The following is a 17,850-nucleotide window of genomic DNA, read 5'->3' on the forward strand; positions in this document are numbered from 1 at the left end:
TTTATTCTATTTATTTCTGGATGCTTATCTGTTGATCAATTAATATGTACATGCTTCTTGTACAAACAAAAAATTAGTTGAGTTTTCAAATACTAAAAGAAAAATAGACTTCTTTTCCAAGTAATTTGAGTCCCATAAGATTCCAAGATGTCAACTTCACAGTCAAAAATGTAAGTATGGAAGTAACATTATTTACCAAAAGGCAAAAGAAAGTCAACCCCTTAGTAAGTATCTGCCAAGGGAGCTGAATGAGGGCCTTCAGAAATCTGTCTTTGATAATCCATTATTTAATAACAATGCTATTTAAAAACAGAATAGAAAAAAAGTAGTCAGCTCTCTTATGTGAAAATGTACAATGAGCTAATGTAACACTCTAGTAGAGCAAACTAATGATCCCTTCCCAATCCTCAAAAAGTAAATCAATCACTCTCCCACTCAGGAAAGAATCTGAAAAACACACAAGAAATGAATTACAAGATGAAAAAATATGACAGAATATGGTCTAAAACCTTTCATAATATTGACCAAGGCTCAGGGGCTAAAATTACCTCAGATATCATGACATACAGACAAAAAATATGTTACAAGAATAGTAGTATTGACACTATTTTGTGTGAAAACGCAGGAGAATCCAACCAAATTACATGCACATGATAACTATTAACAATAACTGAGTACATAAAGTTAAAAAATATATTGTTTTGAAATAAAGGATATATTTTGTTAAATTGAATGAAAACAGAGCAAAAATACATAAAAAAACACAGAACAGAATTTCTGCTAATCTGACAAAACCGTGAAACTCAAAAAAATGAAAAGAATATTTTTGTGGGGAAGGCCTCCCATGCACCCCATCCTCAAGATATATAACATATATATATATATATATATATATATATATATATATATATATATATATATATATATAAACAAAAGCCATTCAACAAAATGGCTTTCAAAAATTAAACAAAACCCAAAATAAATGTCACTCATTTTTGTGTGTGTGTGTATATGTTTTGTGTATATATATATATATATATATATATATATATATATCAACAAGAAATGTAAAAATAAAAATTTCTAACAGTTGCAAGTCTACAATAAAATATCAATGCCATTCATCATTTAAAAATATATGTATCGCTTCATCCATAAAGAATTAACAATCTTTTCTAGAAAACTGTTCTAGTTTTTAAACATAGCTGGAAATAACTATACCATTCAGTAGAAACTACAGCCAGTGAAAAAACACTAAAAGAAATAAGGAATGCCTAATTAAGACGCAATCAAGATCCATAAAAATGTCTGCTAAGTCTAATACTAAAAATGTCTTCATGAACTCAAACAAAAAGATACACTGAAACTCTTAGCATCATAATAAGGAATGCATCCTTAGCATTAACCATGAAATGTGAGATATTGGTAATAGCTATACTGTAAGTACAGTGAATAAAAATCCAAAAAGCAGAAAAAACAAATGGACAGCTAAAAGTCCACTTATTTATTGAAGTAGTAAATCCACATTATGTGCTTTCACCTTATTGAAGACTTCATCAGAATGTGGATTTACTACTTCAATAAATAAGTGGACTTTTAGCTGTCCACTTGTTTTTTTTCCTACTTTCTGGATTTATCAGTTTGCTGTGGAACTTGTTTACAGTGAAGTAAAGAAAGTTATAAAATTAAGGAGGACATTGGCTAAAAGCTTTTGATGCTAAAGAAAGAAAAAATAGTCAAGTCAAGTAGGCCCTAAGAAAAAAAATACATGGTGGCTAGGGCTACCATTGTGTATTTATTGAAGAGTTGATATAAAAAGCAAGTAGAGGACCCTATAAAATAAAAAAGTGACAGATAAGGTAACATACATAATATTATCTCGCTTAAACTACAAGAAGAATGATGAATGTTACTTATCATTCAAATTAAACTGAGAGCCGCTATGAATAATATTAGGCAGAATAATATGCAATAACCAAGCAAGATCATACTATCCAAATGTATTTAAAATAATAGGGACACGCCCATAAAAGACAATCTCTCTGAGCTTACATATCCATATAGTTAAACTATACAAGACTGTTCTTTCTCAGTACAGAAACTCAATAAACAATCAAAAATCTGGAATAATCAACAAATGCATCAGAATGCAGATACCAAATAAAATGCTTCTAAGTTCATCATGTGCTGCTCGGATAGCTATCATAACAAAATAAATTTCAATGAACCATAATATATAGTTAGTGTAAACTGACAATCACATCAGAAAGTTATGTCTTTAGTGAGCTATCTGTATAAAAACAATTATGTAGATATTTCATTTAACTTATGAATCCATAAAAACCTTCAAATGTAAGAGATCAGAAAAATGCATTCAGTATTCTTCACAAGAAATAAGTAACTAAAGAGTTTGGTTGCATCTATTGCATTGTCTAACGTATGCGTTTGTTCATATTTAATGAAACAGAGAATGATTGGATAATGCATCTGAAACCTTAACTTATGTTTAATTAAAATTTGACCACATTTGGAGAGTTGTGTGCATTGCTGTTTTATCTCCAAAAAACAGTTTGAGCAATTTTTCATTTACAGCCATTCTACAAAAAAAAAAATCTTACCTATTCATACTGGCAAGAAACAATTGCTTACATGCCCTGGTCATTCAATAATTTTAAAAGACTGAACAAGGAACTTGAGAAACTGCTGTAAATCTTGCACAATTATCAGTATTACAAAAAAAAAATGTGCTCGTAATGTTTCACTGAATGTAAAAGTTGCACATATGTCTTGAAATATTTTGATTAGCAAGTTCAACATTTCAGATGTAGGAAGACCTCTTACTAATAAGCTATTGTGATGGCTTCATGCTGTAAGATTCATGACTTTTTCATGTACTTGATTTATACGTTGTATTGTCTTGGCATAAGATCTCTTCTAAGTTTAGCCAGTCTTTAGTTTCTTTGATCCATAATTCAGTACTGTCAAATTTCTTTATGTTAGACAAAATATTATTTTTAGATTTGAATACACAGTAAGCAACCTTGCCAGTGCTTCATGTTAGGGAACAAATTATTTATTTTTAGGCTTTGCAGGGTTATTAGTGTATCCATGTTTAAACTTTGTAGGCTTACTTTTCTTAGATTATTTTGGAATTAGACTCTTTTGGAGTTTTGTATTTTTTGTCTTTTCTGTCTACTTTAGTTTTTGTTTAAAGAACGCAGAGAAAGCGTATCTTTTGAGGAAAGAACACTGATCAACTCCAGCTGGAAATTATTTGTGGCATACTTGGCATTTTGTGATGAAAAAAAATAAAACCTTAACATTTTGCCATCTAAGCACAATAGCAAAGTGAAGGTAAAACAGACATTTAGTGAATGCACATGCACTCCCAGTTTTAATTTATAAGACTAAAACTAATATTTGCCAAGTTGGAAAGATAAAATAATTACATCATTACAGCTCTTTGCTAGCTTAGAGAGTGACTTAGGTGTCATTCAGAAATGTCTTTTGGTGTACATATAAAAGCTGCTGAAGTAAAATTAGCCAAATATTGGCACTACTTTTCTGCCTGCACCCTTGATTTTGACTAATAAAGCTAAGTGCAGTTTGTAAAGACTTGCTTCATCCTATAACAGGCTTAGATTTGCTAATTATATTCCTATCAGAATGTACCATGATGTAAATCTAAAAAAAAAATATGTGCTGGCTTAGTAGTAGTAATAAAATACTTTAACTTTCTTCAGCTTGCAAATTACTATAGAAAAATATTTTTTCTTCCATAGTAAACCATTTAAATGGTATGGTCTAGTCTTGGTTTTAATTTACAAATGTCTGGATAATTGTGAAAACACGTGCATTCTGCATTTAATAATTTTATTCCAATATATGGATTCACTTTTCAATCTGGAATTACCACAATGCCGAATCACATAATGTTGAGACCACAATAACGAAAAGTTAAAACAACAAAAATAAAATACAAAGAATCTCAGAAAATTGAACCTCACAACACTGAAAAAAAACTTGTAGAAATCACTCCACATAACCAACACCTGAAACACTATTACAACAAAAAACTGCAAAACCATACCCACAACACATCCAAACAACTAATAACTAAAATTATATCTACCTTCCCACTTAACCTCAACATTACAAACACGTACAACTCCACCAAATAAAATAAATGAATACACTGGAAAAAAGTATTCATCTTACCTTACAAACTTCCATAGCAAACCAGGAAACACTAACACTACAGCTAACGTAACACGTAAGAAACTTCCCATAACTAAGATTAAAGTCGTACAAGATCTTAAAGAAAAAAAAATCAATAATAACATTTACACAGAGGGACAAGCTCCACTGCACCACTAATAATTATATATACCAACTCCAAGATCACACTACACTGAGGGAAAGGTTAGACTTTCAATCTGTATTACACCGATATCTTCATATGAAAACACAGCGGTATGTCAATCTTCTCAGGTATGATTGATCTTCTAAACTTTCATGGTAATGCATTTTTGTTATTGTGGTGCCGACATTATGTGATTTGGCTTTGTGGTAATTTATATATATATATATATATATATATATATATATATATATATATATATATATATATATATATACCATGCTTTATTTTCTTGCTGTAATACTTGCATATCAGTAAACTTATTACATACATATTTCTTCTGAATAGCATGCAGTTCATCCTTTATTATTAACAGACTCATACAATGGATCTATTTGTCTATTAGTACTGTTTCATAGCCTATTTTGACATGCAGCAGATGTAAGGCAATGTGTCCTCTGCAACCCTAAACAACATTCCAGTGATGGCAGTGTTACACACTATCACACAGCAGAGTGTTGTACAATGCTTGGTGTATTACAGACCTGAAACTCACCTCCTAAGAAAACACATAAGCCATACTCTGCTACTGTTCAGATGTGCTGCATTTTACTCCCAGTCATATGTAAAGCAGGTCTAATCTTCTGCCTCGTACAATATATTGCATCTGTCACAACATGGCAATTCAATTGTTAAAGTATTAAACCTGCATTTGACTTGCCTGTCATTCTTAGTCTGTTTTTTTACAGTAAACATCTTTATTAAATTATCACGTATGACATAGGCAATATTACAGTTATATAAATGAAAAGCAAACAATGTTGACACCACTTTAGTTGCAAACATTATACATCATAGACACCACTGAAACAACTGTAGTTGCAAACATTATACATCACTTATAATCTATGCAGTCATTGTCAGGTAAGCTCATTATGGCTCATTCAGATCCTGCCTCTTAAACCTCATTGCTTTTCTGCATATATTGTTCCCACAATACCCTTTTCTAAAGATCCCAATTCCAGCTGTTTTTTCTCTGTTACTGTATTTACTACTTCTAGTAAAGTTGGTCTAGACTTTGATTTCCATTTTGGCAGCCACCATAATTAGACTCAGCAAGGCTTTACTATGTCTAGGCAATTCCGATTCTGTATCATAGCTCAAAATAAATCATCTCCTCAGTCAATCCAATCTGTTCACCCAGCACCTCTAACAGAGAGTTCCACAGAGAATGCCTAAAGTCCGCCAGCTCACAACACGCCCGCAAAATATGTTCCCAGCCACCTCTTTCTTGTCCATCATACCTCCATCATTTGCTATTCACCTGAGGAAAAATTCTTTAGAGTCTACTTGGGGTATAAAAATGCCTATGTAAACACTTTCAAGCAAAGATCCTAAATCTTATAGACTTTGTTGCATATTTGGGAGATATACATATACCCCCCCCACACTGTCTCTTTGTAAATTGCTTAGCCAATCTCTCCCCCCAATCCTTTCTAAGTACCTCTGATTCTTATTATCATGTAATATTTTATATGCTCTACTAATTATTCCTTTTTTAATGGCAGCTTCTCTTCTAGATTCTATTAAAACTCTTACCAGTGCTTGTCTTTCATTTAGGACCCCCTCCCCATTTCTTTCTCTTTGCCTGTACTCTGATATCAATCCTTGACAAGGAAGGCAATCTCTAACCTGCAGTCTGTAGAATAGTGTGTCTTGTACCTTTAAGAAGCATTTCAAGGTTGGCATGTGCATATAAATAGCCAGCACGTGCTAGCTTCAGTGTCATTTTGAGAGTGCAGCCAGAGAGTAAGTATGTACGAGTGTAATAGCTAGTTTGTTTATAAGTTTATCTAAGTTAAAGTTATTAAACCTCAATCCTGATGTGTTTGTACATAATAAAGCTGCTTGAACAGAACTCACAAACACTCTTCTATTTTATTCTGACTAGACAAGCAACATGGTGTCAGAACTGGAATTCCAGAGACTGTTTTTCAGAGCTATGAGGTGCAGAGTTAACAGTGAAGATAAATTAAGAGAAACAAGCATGAAAAAGGGCCAGAAATCAACCAAAGGTAATGAAAACTTGCGCAAACTATTTATTTATTTTATAAAAAAGATTAAACAAAGTATTACAAGGGCACAAACCACATTATTAAACAAGCAAGAGGCACAAGGGGTTTATTAATTGAACAAAATGTTAAGGATTAAGATATTTGGAAAAAAAATATTCTCAGAAAAGCACATAAGGGGTTTGGAATTACCTCGGAATTGGAAATTGAGCATGTTTAAAGCAAAACGGGCATGTTTAGAGTAAAACAAGCACAAGAAAATTATAATGGGCATGGAAAAAGATTAAATGAGCAAAACAAATATAATAGGAGCAAAAGGGCACATTAAGCATAAATAAAGCACGGCAACTGCATGTTTTTTGGCAAAGTACTATTTTTTGGCATAACCACTATTTTGCATTGTATTCAGGGCATAATGAGTTACTCTAAGTATCTCAGTGTGTAAAAGTGCTTACACTGTAAACTGATTACTGTGTTTTTTGTTCTGAAGAGTTTGTGTGCAAAGTGCCACTATTTTGTAAAGTACAGCAAAAATACAGCCATTTCAAAAAGTTTCTTGCGCTAGGCATGTCTATTCGCAAAGTGCCACCATTACAGAGTCTTTCCTGCACTGTAAAGAGTTATTTAGCAAAGTACAGCCATTTTGGAAAAGTTCCAGTGTGCTGTGTACTGGTTATTTGCAAAGTGCAGTTACTTTGAAATGTTTCTTAATCCAAGCTTCTTTTGCCAAGTTTATTTGCACAGTGATGTTGTTTTGAAAATTTTCTCACAATGATAAGAGGTGATTTCCTACAGTACAGTGATTTCAAGAGTATTACAGTGCCTGAGAGACTTATTTTGCAAAGTTCAGTTATTAAGAGGCTTTTTGTGCTATTGGGCATAGTTACAAATACTGACATAAATTTCTGGAATATGTATTTGTGTGTGTGTTCGTGCATACTTGCAAAAGCGTTCACTGGTATGTGTTAATATGACAGACAGATTTCGAAAACCATCACCATTGGTGTTTCATCAGAATACTGCGGAGAATTGGAGAATATTTGAAGAAGAGTATGATATTTTTATACAAGCAGCTTATTCTGACAAAGATGCATGCACCAGGGCATTCATTATGCTAAACCTAGCTGGGTCAGAGGCCATTGAAAGGGAGCATTCATTTGTATATGCACCAGCCGTATATGAGGGAGAAGGTGAGAACCATCACATTGTTGTATAGGTTGAATCAAGGGAAGACCCTGAGTGTTTGAAGCACAAGTTCAGGGAAATGTGTAACCCCCCCGACAAATATTACCGTAGAGAGGCATTTGTTTTACACGAGATCAAAAACCAGGGAAAACTTTACTGACCTGAAACAAAGCTAAAATGTGTCGGTTTAGTGACTTAAAAGATGAGTTAATAAAGGACACGCTTGTGTGTGGTATTAACAGTGCTGCAGTGAGAGATTTTGCTTCGTGCCAGTGATTTAATGCTGAGCAAAACCATTGAGATTGGTCAAATCCATGAAGTTACAGAAATGCACACAAGTATGCTTGCAAGTGATAAGAGCATGGTTTCAGCAGGCTCCAGAGCAAACGTAGACAGCATGCAGCATGTGGCTAGCAGAAGCAGGCCTAAGCACATGGCACCTGCCACCCCTGCAGGCTTCTCAGGTAAAACCCATAGCTTTCCAGCAAGTTCTAAGAAAAGGACATGCTTAGTGCAGGACAAGGGTGAATCAGCAAAACCCAAATTCAGCTTTGTTAACTGTCACAATTGTGGTGCCAGTCATGAGTCTAAAAGAGAAAACTGCTTAGCATTTTGTCAATGCACAAGTGTAAAATATGGAACCATTTTCAAAAGTTTTTCAAATCAAGTAAACCTCACACAGTTATAAAGAATGGTCACTCTAAAAAGCAAGTTGATCACATAGAGAGTTGCAAATCTACTTTCTACGTAGATGGTGTATCAGTGATTGGTGAAAATGTTGATGCAGTAAATTTGTTGGCAAAGAATGAAGTGTTTTGTACTGTCCAGATCAATGGTAAATCCACCGAGCTTAAACATCAGTAGAGCTTTCATGTTGTTTCGCTAGAAACTGGTACAGCTTGTTATTGCATGTAGTCCGAAGACCTGTGCAGTTATTAGTGGGTCTAAGACAGTTTGAGAATGAATTTGCGTTCTTTTAACAAAGAAGGTCATCATATAAGCACATATCCTAGTTCCAATTTTACTGAAGCTATTTTCTCAGAGTATGCAGATGTTTTCGATATCTGCGGTGATGCAGCGGTAGCATTGTTGCCTCACAGCAAGAGGTTCTCCCGTTAGATTCTTGGCTGGAGTGCAGGGAGTGCCTTCTGTGTGGAGTCTGCATGTCCTCCCCGCGGTTGGGTGGGCGTTCGAAAGACATGCGTAAATGGGTGTGCCTTCATTGAAGGTTGAACGTCAAGCTGGCACCTCGGCATTTGTGAAAATCTACTGCCAATCATTAGTGGACCGGAGTTCCACTGTGATGACCCCTAACCGTGAAAAGCCAAAAGACAGCAACAACAACATGCAGATGTTTTTGATGACAAGTTGGGCAAACTTCCAATTGTGTATTCTATAAAGTTAGACCCAGAGGTCAGTACAGTGGTCAGACCAGCAAGAAAAGTTCTGATAGCTATTCAGAATAAAGTAAAAGCTCAACTCAGTTGGATAAAATGGTGCAGCAAAATCAGAATATATATTGACCCAAGAGATTTAAATAAAGCATTAAAGAGACTGCATCATCCAATGTGTACAGTCGAGGAAGTCGCAGCCCTAATACCAAATGCCACAGTTTTTTCTGTCTTGAATGCAAAAATGTTGATTTTGCTAAGTGATGCTTGATTGCAAATCCTCATTACGGACTACCTTCAGTACCCCCTTTGGCAGATACAGATTTCTCAGGATGCCATTTGGAATAAATTCTGTGAAGCTTTTCAGCGTGCAATGGAGCAAATTTTTTCAGGTTATCCTCGAGCCATAATAATAGATGATTTATTGGTTGGAGGCAATGGTGAAGCAGAGCATGACAGAAACCTTAAAGTTCTAGACAGAGCACGTGAAGTGAACTTAAAGCTCAATCCTCTGAAGTGCAAATTCAGACTATCAGAAGTTACATATGTAGGTCATTTATTTACTAGCACTGGCTTGAGACCAGATCTGTCCAAGCATGCAGCTATTCTTGAAATACCAGCACAAGATAATGTTCAAGCTCTACAATGTTTTCTTGGTATGGTCAACTATTTAGGCAAGTTTATACCAGACTTCAGTGAGTTGACATCACCTTTGAGAGAGCTGATGCGCAAAAATGTTATATGGTCTTGGTTGGAACAGCACCAGAATGTATTTTCAGACCTTAAGCAGAAATTGCCACCCTACCTACATTAAGATACTATGATGTCAATAAACCCGTAACTCTTTCCTGTGATGCTTCAAAATTTGGTCTTGATGCAGTTATTCTTCAAGATGGCTGACCAGTAGCCTATGCATCTAGAACTCTTACTCAAACTAAAATGCAGTATGATCAAATTAAGAGAACTTTTGACAATAATATTTGCATGTTCAAAGTTTCATGATTATATCTATGGTCGAACTATTCAGATTGAAACTGATCAACAACCTCTAGTTACTATTCTAAAGAAGACTATACATTCAGGTAGAGTGAGATTACAAAGAATGATGCTCAAATAGCAAAAGTACAACTTCAAAATGGTCTGTACGAAAGGCAAACTTCTTTATCTGGCTGATACCTTATCCAGATCGCCCAGAAATAGAACAGAACAGCTTCATGCATAGAATTTTGACTTTGACATCATGGAAGCCCATAATCTTTCTACCATGAGACTTGATGAGCTGGGAGATAATACAAAGACTGATCCTGTTTAGCAAAAGCTCAACCACTACATTAATGTTGGATGGCCGTCAAAGCAATCTAGTGTACCACCTTACGAAGATGAGATGTTGTTGGAAGATGCCATTATTTTCAAGGGTCATAGGAATTAGTTCCTGCTTCCTTACATCATGAATATATCCAGATTTTGCATCGTGGTCACCCAGGTTCCAAACCTAGCAAAAGAAGGGTGAGAAAACTAGTATTTTGGCCTTCTCTAGTAAAAGACATTGATAAAGTACTTTCTTCTTGTTCAGTACACAATAGTACTAAACTGCATTTGCAAAAAGAACCACTTCAGCTAAGTCAAGTTCCTGAACTACCTTGGTCAACAGTAGCCACTGATATATTCGAGTGGAATAATCAGCATTACTTAGTGTTGGTAGACTCTTATTCGAACTGGCTTGAGATTGATTTACTACCTAATCTAACATCCACTGCTGATTTACTACCTAATCTAACATCCACTGCTGTTATCACCAAGTTGAAACGTCATTTCTCAATCCATGGTAGTCCACACAAAATAATTTCTGACAATGGTACCCAATTTACCAGTCAGTTGTTTCAGAAATTTGCAAAAGAATGAGACTTCGTCCATGTTACTAGTAGTCCAGAATATCCACAGACTAATGGACTAGCTGAATGTGCAGTACAGAGTGCAAAGCAATTACTTGAGTGGTCAAAGCATGATAATACCGATATCTTTTTGAATTTACTTATTCTCAGAAACGTATCCCGTGATGATATACTTGGCTTGCCTGCTCAGAGACTTCTATCTAGGCAAACCAAAACAACAGTGCCTATTAGTTCCAGTTTGTTGAGGCCTAAAGCTAAGAACAACGGAACAATTGGAGCCCAATTATTCAGAAACCATTCTTTCCAGAAGTCCAGCTATGATAAATCGAGCAGATTTCTTCATCTACTGAAAGAAGGAGAGACAGTGAGGATACAAACTGCAACAGGTTTTGACATGATTGGTCAACTAACAGGTATACGTACCAATCCAAGATCCTGCTTCTTAGAATCTGAGGGTGTGGAGTACAGGAAAAATCGAAGACATCTCCTTCCTGTAACCAGAATTGATGTTACAGCATTGTTCCTGTGATACAAACTCTAGATCTCAGAGCAATCCAGACAATATTGCTGTTGCAGAACATGTCTTAACTTCTACTTCCATTCCTGATGTCCCTAATGCCCCCTAAAGTTGAGCAGAGACAGTCCAAGTTGCTAGACCTAATTCTAATTTCTGTGTTACATGATTTGGTCATATTTTCAGACCTAGTGTGAAATACACAGCAACCTGGATATAATTGTCTATATGTATTTAGTTCTGTATAATTGCATGACAAAGAATTATTTGTATTGATTGCATGTCAATTAATGTCATCAATATTGCATGACTTATTTCTCAAAGAGGGAGGATGTAGAATAGTGTGTGTTTTGTACCTTTAAGAAGTGTCTCAAGGTCAGCATGTGCATATAAATAGCAAGCACATGCTAGCTTCAGTGCCATTTTGACAGTGCAGCCAGAGAGTGAGCATGTATGAGTGTAATAGCTAGTTTGTTTATAAGTTTCTCTAAGTTAAATTTATTAAGCCTCAATCCTGATGTGTTTGTACATAATAAAGCTGCTTGAATAGAACCCACAAACACTCTTCTATTTTATCCTGACTGGTTGAGCGACACAGTCCAAATGCATTCTTGGCTTCTTCCCCCTTCAATTACCTTTCCCTTTCTAGTTATTTGCTCCCAATACCTTGGTTCCTTTGCCAGTTTTCTCCAATAAATTCCAGCCCCCTCTTGCCTATTATCTGTATCCCTGACCACAGTCATCCCTATCGTTCAAATCTCTTTTCTCCATTCTCGTGCTGGTTTACTTCTTAGGATACTCCCTGCTATTGTATGCTTAATGATACTCTGTATGGTTTTTCTTGGTTTCCTTAAGAGTCTGCATCCTAAATCCCAATCCCTGATTATTTCTTGAGTTTCCCCCTTATCATCATTCCTTTCCACTTTGAATAATAGTTTTCTGGTTGTGCTATGTATAACAGTGTTACTGTAAAATACCCCTTCAAACTGGGTAATCCTAGTTCTCCTTGTCCTATTAGAAGGATCAGCTTATCCCATTTGACCCTTGCTGTCTTCCCTTCCCAGATAAAATCCTTCAACTCTTTTTTAATTGCTATCCACAGCTTCTCTGTTTGATAAAAAATGCCTGATGTGTATAAGACTAAAGGGACTAAAAACATTTTAATTGCTTGTATCTTAGTATCCATATCCATATAACAAAGCATCCAGTTTCTCAATTTTTGTATTATCTTCTGTTAGTCTCTTCCCGCATATCCTTAGCTGCCACAACATAGTAATTTCTAATCCATACTCCTAAATACTTAGTTTTATAATGCCCCCATGTATATGGATAGAGTTGGACCAATTTGTGCGTGGGTACATAATGTATCGCTATAGCCTTTGTTTTAGCTTCATTAATTTTGTATCCCAAGAAGATTGGAAACTGTCTTAAAATGTTCCACTACACTGTAATGTCCCTTTCTGGTTTTGTCATGTATAAAATAATATCTTCTGCAAATATAGCCAGCTTTTCCTGACTACTATACCAATTATATCCTTGAATTTCTGAATCCCTTATTTTCTTTGCCAATGTTTCTAAATATAATGCAAACAACAAAGGGGAAAGTGGCCAACCCTTTCTGGTTCCTCTACTCAAGCAGAAATTATCAGAGAGGATGCCACCCACTTTTATGATCCCTCATATATACTTGTAATCAACCTTATAATTGTATCAGGGAAAGCTAATGCTTCCATTGCCCTGCCCATGAAGTCCCAGTCTACTCTGTCAAATGCTTTCTCTGTATCAAGACCCACCAATAACAGTGGTATTTTCTTACATTCTGCTTCCCTCTGGATCATCAATGTTCTGTTAATATTGTCAAATGTTTGCCTCCCTTCCACAAAACCACACTGACCCATATCTATCAATTTTGGTATCACTTTTACCATTCTTTTAGCCATTATAGACATGAACACTTTATAATCATTGATTAGTATTTAAATGGGCCTATATGAAGCTGGATCTGATAGACCTTTGCCCTCTTTAGATATTACTGTTCCACCTTCTTCCAGGATGCTGGTACTTGCCTTCTTAAAATACTGTTAAACAAAACCTTCCGGATCTTTATCAGTTTTTTTTCCCTCCTAGCTTCCAAACTTTGACAGAATTACCATCTATTCCTGGGGACTTTTCTGTAGATTAGTTATACATAGCCATTTTGATCTCATATCTTCATATCCTAACTGTTAGTAATTGAACTTCATCTCCCTCTAACCTTAACATATTTAATTCTTCCATAAACATTTCCATTTGTACCTTTTCTTGATTTCCATATTTCTCTGTTTTATACAAACCTTCATAAAGTTCAAAATATTTCTAATACTTCTACAGGGTGTCTTGTTATCTTCCTTGTTATAGGCTCCTAAGCTTAGTGAGAGCCCTTTCCACTTTCTGTTGCCTGAGTCATTGTGCTAAAAGTTTTTGTGCTCTAGAATTATTATCAAAAAACAGTTGCTTAAAAGCAATCTTTCTAAACTCATGCATATTATCGAGGTAATCACTTATTTTCTGTATAGCATTCTGCAGTTATTCCTTTTCCTGTTCTGAGAGGTTCCCCCTAATCTGCAATACTTTAAGATTTGTCAGTCCCTCTAAATAATTCTTGTTACTTCTTAGCCATGTCTCCCTTTCCTTTATTTCCACCCTAGTTTTAAACTCCACTTTAATTTTTATCCCACTCCCTAGCAACATTTTCAGAAGAAATTTCTATCTTCTCTAGTAGATCCTGAACTAATTCCAAAACCCATTCCTTAAATTCCTGTCTTTTCAGCTGATAGGTGGGAAAGTGCAAGTGTCTAATTTTTATTTCATTACCTTGCATTTTATTTTAGTTATTATTGGTGCATGATCTGATACTGCGGCGGTGGTGCTGCGGTAGCATTGTCGCCTCACAGTTAGACGTTGCCCGTTTGATTCTCAGTTAGAGCGTCTTCTGTGTGTCGACATGCATGAATGGGCATTCCTTTGTTGGAGGTTGTGCGTTAGGCCCGGCAAGCCAGCACATAAAAATCAACTGCCAATTATTAGCGGACCAGAGTTCCGCTGTGGCAACCCCTAACCGGGAAAAGCCGAAAGACGGTTGTTGTTATTGGTGCATGATCTGAAATAGTTTTTGGGTGTGTTTCAAGACCTTAAATTAAATGCACATGTTCCTGTTCCTAAATTCTATTTAGTCTAGCCCAGTTTTTGTATCTTGGAGAATAATATGTAAATTCACACCAAACTCCTAGTACTGAAGTCGCATATTCCATGCCAAACATTTTCATAAATATCTTCAAAAATCTACCCTCCTTTTGTTATATTTTCCCTTCTAAGCCCCTCGGACACATCTTCACTGCTGCAAATCAAATTGCAGTCTCCACATATAGGTAATATTCCCTTCTGAAAGCTGATTATTTCTCCCAGAATTTTCTTAAGCTCTGTTATAGCAGCTTTATTTGGAATGTAAATACATACCAATGTAATCATCCTTCCTTGCCAGTCACTGAAATTTACCCATAAACACAAGTCTACTGGCCTTCTCTGCTGAGTTTCTGTTTTCACACTGGGAGAGCTAGAAACAAACTGTTACTCGGTGGGCAGCCATCTTGGAAGTCCTGCCATTTTTTTTCTTCTGCTCATTTAACTGTTGTGCTACAAAGAGTTCCACTAAGTGTGACCTTTACAGAGGCTTGCTTTTAAAACTGGGTCCCTATTCAACAGTTATTTCAGACCTGTGTTTCAAGACTACCAAGCATTTTTCACTTACTCTTTTCTTGATTATGTTAGTCCCACTCCCACCTAATCAATAGCATATTTCCATGTAAGACCTGATGAAGTATTTACACTGATGTGAGATAATTTGGTAAGAAATCCAGGGAAATTTGCCTACTGTTTTCATGGGACTTTTTAATTGATGCTCATCCATCAGAGATTTCAGGTTAAGGAAGTACAAAGCGTAGGATGACAGATTATGTATTGAATGTCAGATGAAAGAAATAATTAACATGTTTCTGACTTGTAAAAGATTATAAAATTTGGGGGGGGAAGAGTAGCAACAGATTCAACATTCACTAAAATAAGGTGATTTCAGTATTTCAAATAATGTAATTCATCATCATTACCTTGTACTGTTTTTATAGATTTTTGTGGTGATATACTGCAGTGGGCAAATTTGATTTGGATGTTTTTCTAACTTATTGTGTAAAAAAGATCTGGTATGTCAATCAGGAATTGCTAAACTTGTTTCTTATTTATTTATTGTGCTATGAGATGTAAAACTTACATTTGACGCTTGTTTTTATTGAATTCCGGTGCCTTGTATCATCTTGTTAAAATAAAGTTACCCTTACTCTTTTCAATAAATGTTATGAGATCTTTAATATCTACCTCTGCAACCACCAGCACAAGCAGATGTGACCTCAGTTTGACATCTCATCTGTAGAACAGCACCTCAGGAGTGCAGCAACTTGCGTCACAGTATCAGTGCTGAACACTAATCCAAGCACCTGGTGTGGGGATGGAACACACAGCCTTCTAATATTTCCTGCATAAATCTGAATGTGGAATCTACTGAGCTGTAAAGTGATCATGTCATGCTGTTGTGTTTATTGTTGCTTTGTACAGCAGCTGGAATTAGGATTTAGTCTTAGTTGAAAACATAACGCATTGTTTACAGTTCATTTCCTCACTTTCTGAACAAAAAAGTAGTTCTCAAATGCCCTAGTTCTGGCTGGGTGGTATGTGGCACCAGGCCAACAGAATGGTGATTCACATGGCCCATTTGGAATGCAAACCTATTAGTACATTCAGCTGTCACATCGTAAGTGGCACACCTTTACCACCTAGACACTGTAATGTGTCAAAGTTAAAACGTTAATGCCTTTTTGATGCATATTTTGAACATCCAGTACAAAAACATCTGCCTCACTATGAAAACATCTTAGTCTGTTATATTTTTCAATATGATTAAATGCATTAATGGGAACTGAATAATAAAAATATACAACAAAAACAACTAAAGCAGCTCAGTTAACTAAATCTTGAGTTTGTTGAGAAGATAAAACCAGCCAGGGTTTGGTGTACTTGTTTGTATTTTGTTATTTTTTATGCAACATTGCAGACACACACACACACACACACACACGCACACACACATACACACACTCACACTTGTGCTATTCAGTTGATTTCATTGAATAATTCAATGAATTACAAAGTTTTCACAGTGAATTTAGGTACGGTGCTGGAACCTAAATTGACTTTGAATGCAGTAGTTTACCCACCTGTATTACGATACTGACATCTTGTGGACTGAAAATTATGCTTACTCCAGAAACCCAATCAGCTGTCAGTTACTCTAGTAATCATTAACTCTGGTTTCATAGTTATCAAAGGTAATCACAAGGCATGCAGTCTGGGGGACCATTAAAGAACCTAGTTCAAATTCCCAATTGCCCCCAAAAACAACATCTGGTTAAGTGACTTTTTTAAGGTCACAAAGTTTGTAAATAAAGGTGGAAAGATTCAAATCCTGTACCAGCTCATTACAAGTCAGAGTTTTAGTCTGCTTCTCTAACTGCCATTCAGACTGGAAGAACTTGTGTACCTCTGTAGGTCAGAAGTACCGCTCCTGCAGCTCCTAATGATAAGTGCGCATGAGGCAGATACAAGGTGCAGTACCTGCAGCAGAAAGATGCACCACAGCCAAAAATGAAGAGCATTAGATGTTTTATCATTGCAGGGAAAAAAGTAGCGTTGGCTGAACCCATATGTATATGCCTACAAATATATAGATACACACACACACACTACAAATATGCATAAATAATCATGTGCATCTATGTATATGTGTGTGTATGTATGTGTAATATATATATATATATATACATACATACACACACAAACAAAGGCTCACGTAGTGTGAAGGACCAGAACCAAAAAATAAAACACTTTGATGTATTATGAAGCTATTTAATAAAATCCACCAAAAACAGTAAAAATCTTACAAAACAACTTAGTAGTAATGGTTAAGCACTTTTGTCCTCAGTATATGACTTAATCAGAACCATTGAAAATATAAAAGTACTACTATAAATACCAAAAGGATGCCAAGTGCAAAGGTCAAAGTTGATGAAATTAAATTTGTTTCTGGTTTCAAAACACATGGTTAAAGGGAAGTCTGAACAAGAAAGAGAAAGCTAGAATCAGAGGGGCTGCAGCCAACTGGTACAGAGTGTAAGTGATAATATATGATAGAAGAATTCCAAAAAGCTGAAAAGTAAGGTGCACAAAACTATGGTGAGATCAGTATATTGTATGGCACATTAGGCTGGGCAGTGAAGACAGAGCAGATGAGGAAGCTGGGGATAATGGAAATGAAGTGCCTGGGTGGGTGGTAGGATGTCCACAATGGGAA

Source organism: Protopterus annectens, chromosome 11.part0 (assembly GCF_019279795.1).
Source record: "Protopterus annectens isolate FY-2018-M chromosome 11.part0, PAN1.0, whole genome shotgun sequence".
Taxonomy (NCBI): Eukaryota; Metazoa; Chordata; order Ceratodontiformes; family Protopteridae; genus Protopterus; species Protopterus annectens.